The 6,000-nt window shown below is 43.6% G+C and overlaps 1 protein-coding gene across 3 annotated transcripts in view; it reads left to right on the top strand.

Moving 5' to 3' along the window:
- Positions 1-6,000, top strand: part of MALRD1 (MAM and LDL receptor class A domain containing 1) — a 305,716-nt gene that overhangs the window by 51,263 nt on the left and 248,453 nt on the right. The window contains exon 1 of one of the 3 annotated variants that reach the window (XM_075271658.1): positions 5,207-5,280. The exons of the other annotated variants lie outside the window; for them this stretch is intronic. The gene's annotated coding sequence lies outside the window, so the exon portion shown is untranslated. Of the gene's footprint in view, positions 1-5,206; positions 5,281-6,000 lie in introns of those variants that run through there. 3 annotated transcript variants of the gene reach the window in all.

Raw genomic sequence — 6,000 nt, 5'->3', positions numbered from 1 at the left:
GTTGTTACAATGAGAACAGTTTAGTAACAGAAGAAGTTTATAGACGGACTGTGGCAGATTTACTAATCCTGTCAAATAGGTAGACATGTAGTCTATGGCCCCATGTTGCGGAGAAGCTGCTTTTTTTGTTGCAGATTTTTCTGCGGTCAGGAGTGGATTGGACAGAAGGAATAGTAGAAGTTAGGGTTGAGCAGCGCCGCACCTCCCATGAGGCGACCTGAAGCAACCGCTTCAGGCGGTGCTATACCAGGGCCTTGGGAGGGCGGCATTTTTGCTGACCTAAGCCAGTCCAGGACAAGCTGTCTGCAGCCCGACACGGGAAGCGAGCGGTCTATTGGGGCGGCCCTGCTGGACGCAGCGCTGCTCCAGCGGCCGCCCCTCACACTCAGGCAGAGAGCAGGTCCTCTCCCTGCCTGCTCTCTGCCTGCGAACGCCGCTCGCTCCGCTCAGCCACGCCCCCTTTCCACTCGACTCCACCCCCTTCCGCTCGGCCACGCCCCTTTCTTGCGCTCGGCCCTGCCCCGCTTCAGGCGGCAGAAAGCCCAGGTTCACCCCTGGGGTTGAGAGATCGGGACCGATCGGCGATTGAGCAAATTTCACGATCGCGATCAGAATTCCGATCCCGATCTTTTTAGGTGGGATCAAGGTCTTACGTTAGTTCCCACAATGCTTGGCTACTGGCCAATCATTGTAGAGAAGCAAACATTAGGGTTGAGCGATCGGGATCAGAAAAGATCGGATCGTCGATGGAGCAAATTTCACAATGGCGTTCGGCTGGAAAATGATCGAAAATTGGATTTTAAAAACAATCCTGAAATCTCAAGATTGGCTCAACCCTAGTAGAAGTGTTTCATTTATATTCGCCATTCCTTGGCAAGCCTTCAGCTTCTTCTTACTTGTGAAATAACAACTCCTGGGATAACCTCGCTATAATGGGGGTTGTAGGTTCACATAGACTGAATTACAAGTCTTAACTAAGTGACTGATCTGGGTCTTCAAAGGTTTGCTACGTGGGGTTTCTTTTTTAGCTCTGGGACTTCAACGTCTCAGGATACCCTGCCACCCTACCCAGCCAAGAAGAATTGATCGTGCATTTGTTTATGTCTAAGGAAGTGGCCATCTCCATAACTAAAATAGACTTGTGTTGGTCAGTGTGGCCACCTCTCCTATATGTGGCTCTTATAGGTTTGGATCCCAAAGGGGGCATGGATCCCCATTAAGTATTTTACCAGAGGCTTCACCATCCTTATCTGTGAATAACTGCGAGACTGTTTTCATATCTTCCATAAAAGAGAGTCATAAATGTAAGGACAACTATCCATTCTCAGTGGCTGAGCTGTGGGGTCCCTGGACCTCATTGTTGACATAGATGTTGGATCCACATTCGTGAGACAATTTATCGATTTGCTGTTAATGTCTGAGTTGAGAAAATTCATTTTAAAGAGAATGTTTCACCACCTCCACCAATTCTAGTTCTTAGCATCTGATACCAGTCACTGTACCACTGATTTTAGCACAGTTGAAATTTTCTCTCTAGCCCACACCATCCCTGAGCAACAAGTGCAGGTAGTTTTAGTGCCTGATGTGCTATGTAAGCTCTGTAATCTCAGGTGGGCGGTGTCAGGCAGGGGGCGTGACTCAGAGCTCCAATCACAGGCAGCCAGTGTCAGACCTCAGAATCACACCCCTTTCCTGCTCCTGCCTGACACCGCCCTCCTCTAGTACAGAACCTAAATAGTATATCAAGCACCAAAACTAACACCACTGTTTGCTCAGGAATGGTGGGGAGTAGAGAAAAAAATCCAACTGCATCAGAACATATGGAGTTTTACCTATTACATGATATAAAGAGCTGGTGGAGGTGGTGAAAGGTCCTCTTTAAGTCCTAGGCTGCATTTATATAGCTGTATATTGATAGGATCATTTCGATTACTTTTTTTTTCTTTATATTTGGGAATCCAGGTTAGATTTAGTATTATGTAGAATGCATGCAACCCAAAAAGTCATGCCATGGTTGTTCCTATTACATCCTATAGTAGTCAAGGTCATAGGACATCATTCGGCAGAAGAACGTCATACTACTGATACTTATTAATAGTTTCTTCTGGGTCGCGTTTAACCTTCCCCCTCCACCACTGACACTACTATATGCACTATTGATTATCATAGTGACTGGACGGGTCAGAAAGCTTCATTGTAAATAATGGACTTTGTCCCAGTGGTCATTTTATTCCGCGTTTCAGCCGAGGATGCAGCTTTATCAGCTAAAGGTTATTTCTATTAGCATAGTATGTAATTTCACATTACTGCTGGGACCCGTGCACCAGAGAAGGAGAGGTATAATCTCCCCATAAATGTCAGAATTCAGAGAGAAAAGACTGAAGATTGATCTTTGACATTTCTAGAACTGGAATCATTGCATTAAGCAGAATACAAAGGTCTGGCTGCAGAGAATGGGGGAGTTTGTATTCCCAGACACTTCTCCAGCTACTGTCATACGGAAAGGGTGAAGCCTCCTTATCTCGGAAGAAACTCGGAGAAGTTGTGTGATATACAGTAAATCGAAAAAAGTTACAATGTAAAATGAAGCCATGGTTGTCATTTTTGAATGATAAATACAATGACTATAGTTCTGCCATGGAATTGGGATTATTGAGTAAACGATTCCCTAATACACAATTAAATGGGCTACTTATAGCCTAACACACCTTTGATTTGTAGCGCCGAGGTGTTCATCAGGATTGACTTGCCGATCTAGGTGTCAGAGAACAGGTGCATACGCAGGCTAAGGACCAAATCAGAAACTTTATAGCGGGCAGAGAATACCCATCCAAAGTTTGGCTGGTAGGAATAGCAACCTTAAAGCAAATGCAAATGCTTTATAGAATCACCCAAAGCGGTGCTGCACTGAAGAGAACGACGAGAACTGTTAGGTGGCAAAGTGGGAGCGCGGATATTTAGATTCCTAACAAGTTCATTCAGTATGTTACTTATAATGTATGTTACAGGGGGTTCATAATTAGTAATAATAGGGCCCCATGGCAAACTTTAGTACAGGGCACCAAATTGGTTAGATAGAGTAGGCAACTGCCACAATTTATGGATTGCAAAAGCTGAGACAATGACATAAATAGATGCACCGTAATTCTTACAGTTATTATTTTGAGTGGTACCATTATAGTCTAAGGGGTCCATGTGCTTTCACTGCACACCGCTTGCCAACGCATTTGGTATTCCGTTTCCCCATGTGAACTTCCTAAACAAATTACCAAACGCAGATGTGAAGAAGGGGTTAGATAGCTACACAATGTACACTGGTCACACTGATCTTCTTGTAATTGTAATAACTAAGGGATAGAAGTATATATATAAGACTCTTTATACGGTATGTACGTTGCTTTAGACTTTCATCTATTCCCGGCATTGTGTTTGAGTCAGCGGTGTCGGGTGCAGGGCAGAATGACAAGACAGAAGCTGTGGAGATGTCATTGTAGTGTAACGTGAGCGGAGTATGGCTGGCATAGCCTAAAGCACAGAGATGGCAAAGACCTGCAATTCCCATCCAGCCTGTGGGTTTAGAGCCGCCACCTTGTCACATCTATAACAGTCGCTATACCTCAGGGATATTGGAGCTCTGACATGCCGCTCTGGAGAAATGCTGGAGATGTATGAAGTTAATATAACCCCAGGGTAATATGGAGAAATGGAACTCGGATTCTGTATACCTCTGTATATACAGGCTGGAAAATAACCGTGTTATATAATCGCTGCAGTAATAGCACCTTCTGGAGGGGAACGCTGGGTCACATCCCACTGGACATCACTAAACGTTTATTGTTATTCATAATGTATAGGATGTGTATGGGAGGAGAACAGGAGTCTTCTCAGCTTCTCCAGATGGAGGAGATCCTGAGCCGGGTCTGCACTGTGCTTCAGTCAGGAAGAGAAAGGTCCTTACATAGTTATATAGTAGAGGTTGGATGAAGATAGAGATCCATCAAGACCAACCTAGAATCCTACAGTGTAGGTCCAGAGGAAGGCAACACAACCCCATGAGGCTGATGCCAATTGTCCCATGTCAGGAGAAAAAAATTCCTTCATGACTCCTATCTGGTGCTTGTTCACAGAGTCACAACAGCATCATACCTGAGTCTAACTGCTTTAACCCCAAATCTGACAGTATTACACCCAGGTGCGACAGCATTACACTCAATATATATATATATATATATATATATATATATATATATATATATACATTGTGGGGAACCGCTCAGGTAGATGCTTGTAGCAGTGCAGGAAACAGGGACACAGACACTGGGTTGCACACAAGTTCAGGCTTTATTCACATGTAACGCTTACACTGCTTATGCAAAGCCACAGGATGAACAAAACAAAATCCTTCTCGGCTGAGAAACTAATTTAAACGTAAGGAAACTTTGGCACCTTGGCAACAACAACGGGTGGCACAGTACCTGCCTTGGAGGTCCAGTCTGGACAGTTCAACTCTGTCAGTGTGGTGCCACCCTGCTAGTCTTCACACACAGACTGTTATTAGGGCCTGATTAGTCAGCTGACCTCCCTGGTGTGAGTCTTTACTATACACCCTTTAGATGCCTGGCTGGAATGTACCTGTCTTCCCAGACCACACCCTTCACTCTCTCACAGTATATATATATATATATATATTTTTTTTTTTTCCTGCCTTAAGACTATTACTTATTCCTGCAGTTCTGTTTTTCATATTTCTATGCAATGTTATTTTTAGAATCCCTAGAACTTGGCACAATGCCCTTCTATTAACATGGCAGAACAGGTGCAAGTCAAAACAACCTAGGTATGAACATAAGACATCACATGGAAATCCAGAACCCCCAGATACTATAGGTACTAGTAACATCAATTCGAGCTCTATACTACTTGGAACTCGTACAGAGCCATAACCTATATCATTGTATGCATATGTACAAGTAACAAGACCGCTTTATCAGAAGATGCAAGTGAATAGAAAGCATCACCATCTTTAGCAATCGCTGCGTCTGATTACAATTTGGCAGAGGGAAGAGAATTAAAGCTATCATTTACATTCCAGATGCTCCGAAAACATCAACAAGTCGTCTTGTCTCTGGTTTATGGCTCCTCAATAGACCTTTAACATAGAAGCAATAATTATAGAGCCCGTCCTGTGATAGACGGGCGAGGAAGCCAAATCGTGGAGCAATATTTATTATCTATGAAATTCTGTGGTTTCGGGGAGGAGGACGGTGACACCGCTGAACCGTGAGCTTATGTTCTAGAATTTTAGTCTCTTCTCTAGAATGATTTCATTGAAAATAACACAAAACATTTTGAATGCTCCTCAATTGCGTTTCTGCCAAAAAAAATTCGCATAATTTTTCTTTGCTCAAAACTGGGAATGAATCCATAAGAAGGCTCCCTTTAGCTTATGTTACAGTCCATGGACATATATGTTGGGAGATTTTATGGCGACAGATTCATGGTGTATGTATGGTGGCTCAGTGCTATTGGATTTAATGCCTATGAGGTGTGGCACTGTTTTTTGGGGTTTTTTTTTGGAAGAAACCAATCAACAATTATGGACAATCCCTTGAAATATGTATACCTATATCATACATACAGGGCCCCAACTGTCAGTCATATCCCTCTCTCAGTCAGCTTTGTAGGTTCTAGGGATATTATCACTCCTTAAGGAGAGAGCACCTTTGCAGGCGTATGGAGACTTAGCCATTTTCACTTCACTGGGGGATTATGGGAAATATGCAAATCTGTTTTCCAGGATGGAATTAGGAAAACAGTGCACTGCTTGTTGCCCTCTAGGGGCAGCCCCCTTAAACGTCATGCAAGCCTAAAATGCTATGGTGCAAGGTTTAACCAGACCAGTAAATCTATTCCAAAAGGAACAGAATCCCAGTTGTGGACAGCGCTGTTTTGATTTGTTGGATCTCATCAGCGCAGCGTAGGGAAAACTGGTTTAGCTGA

The sequence above is a fragment of the Leptodactylus fuscus genome, chromosome 4, assembly GCF_031893055.1.
Source record: "Leptodactylus fuscus isolate aLepFus1 chromosome 4, aLepFus1.hap2, whole genome shotgun sequence".
In the NCBI taxonomy this organism is placed as follows: Eukaryota; Metazoa; Chordata; class Amphibia; order Anura; family Leptodactylidae; genus Leptodactylus; species Leptodactylus fuscus.
This window is presented reverse-complemented; position numbering and strand designations above follow the sequence as displayed.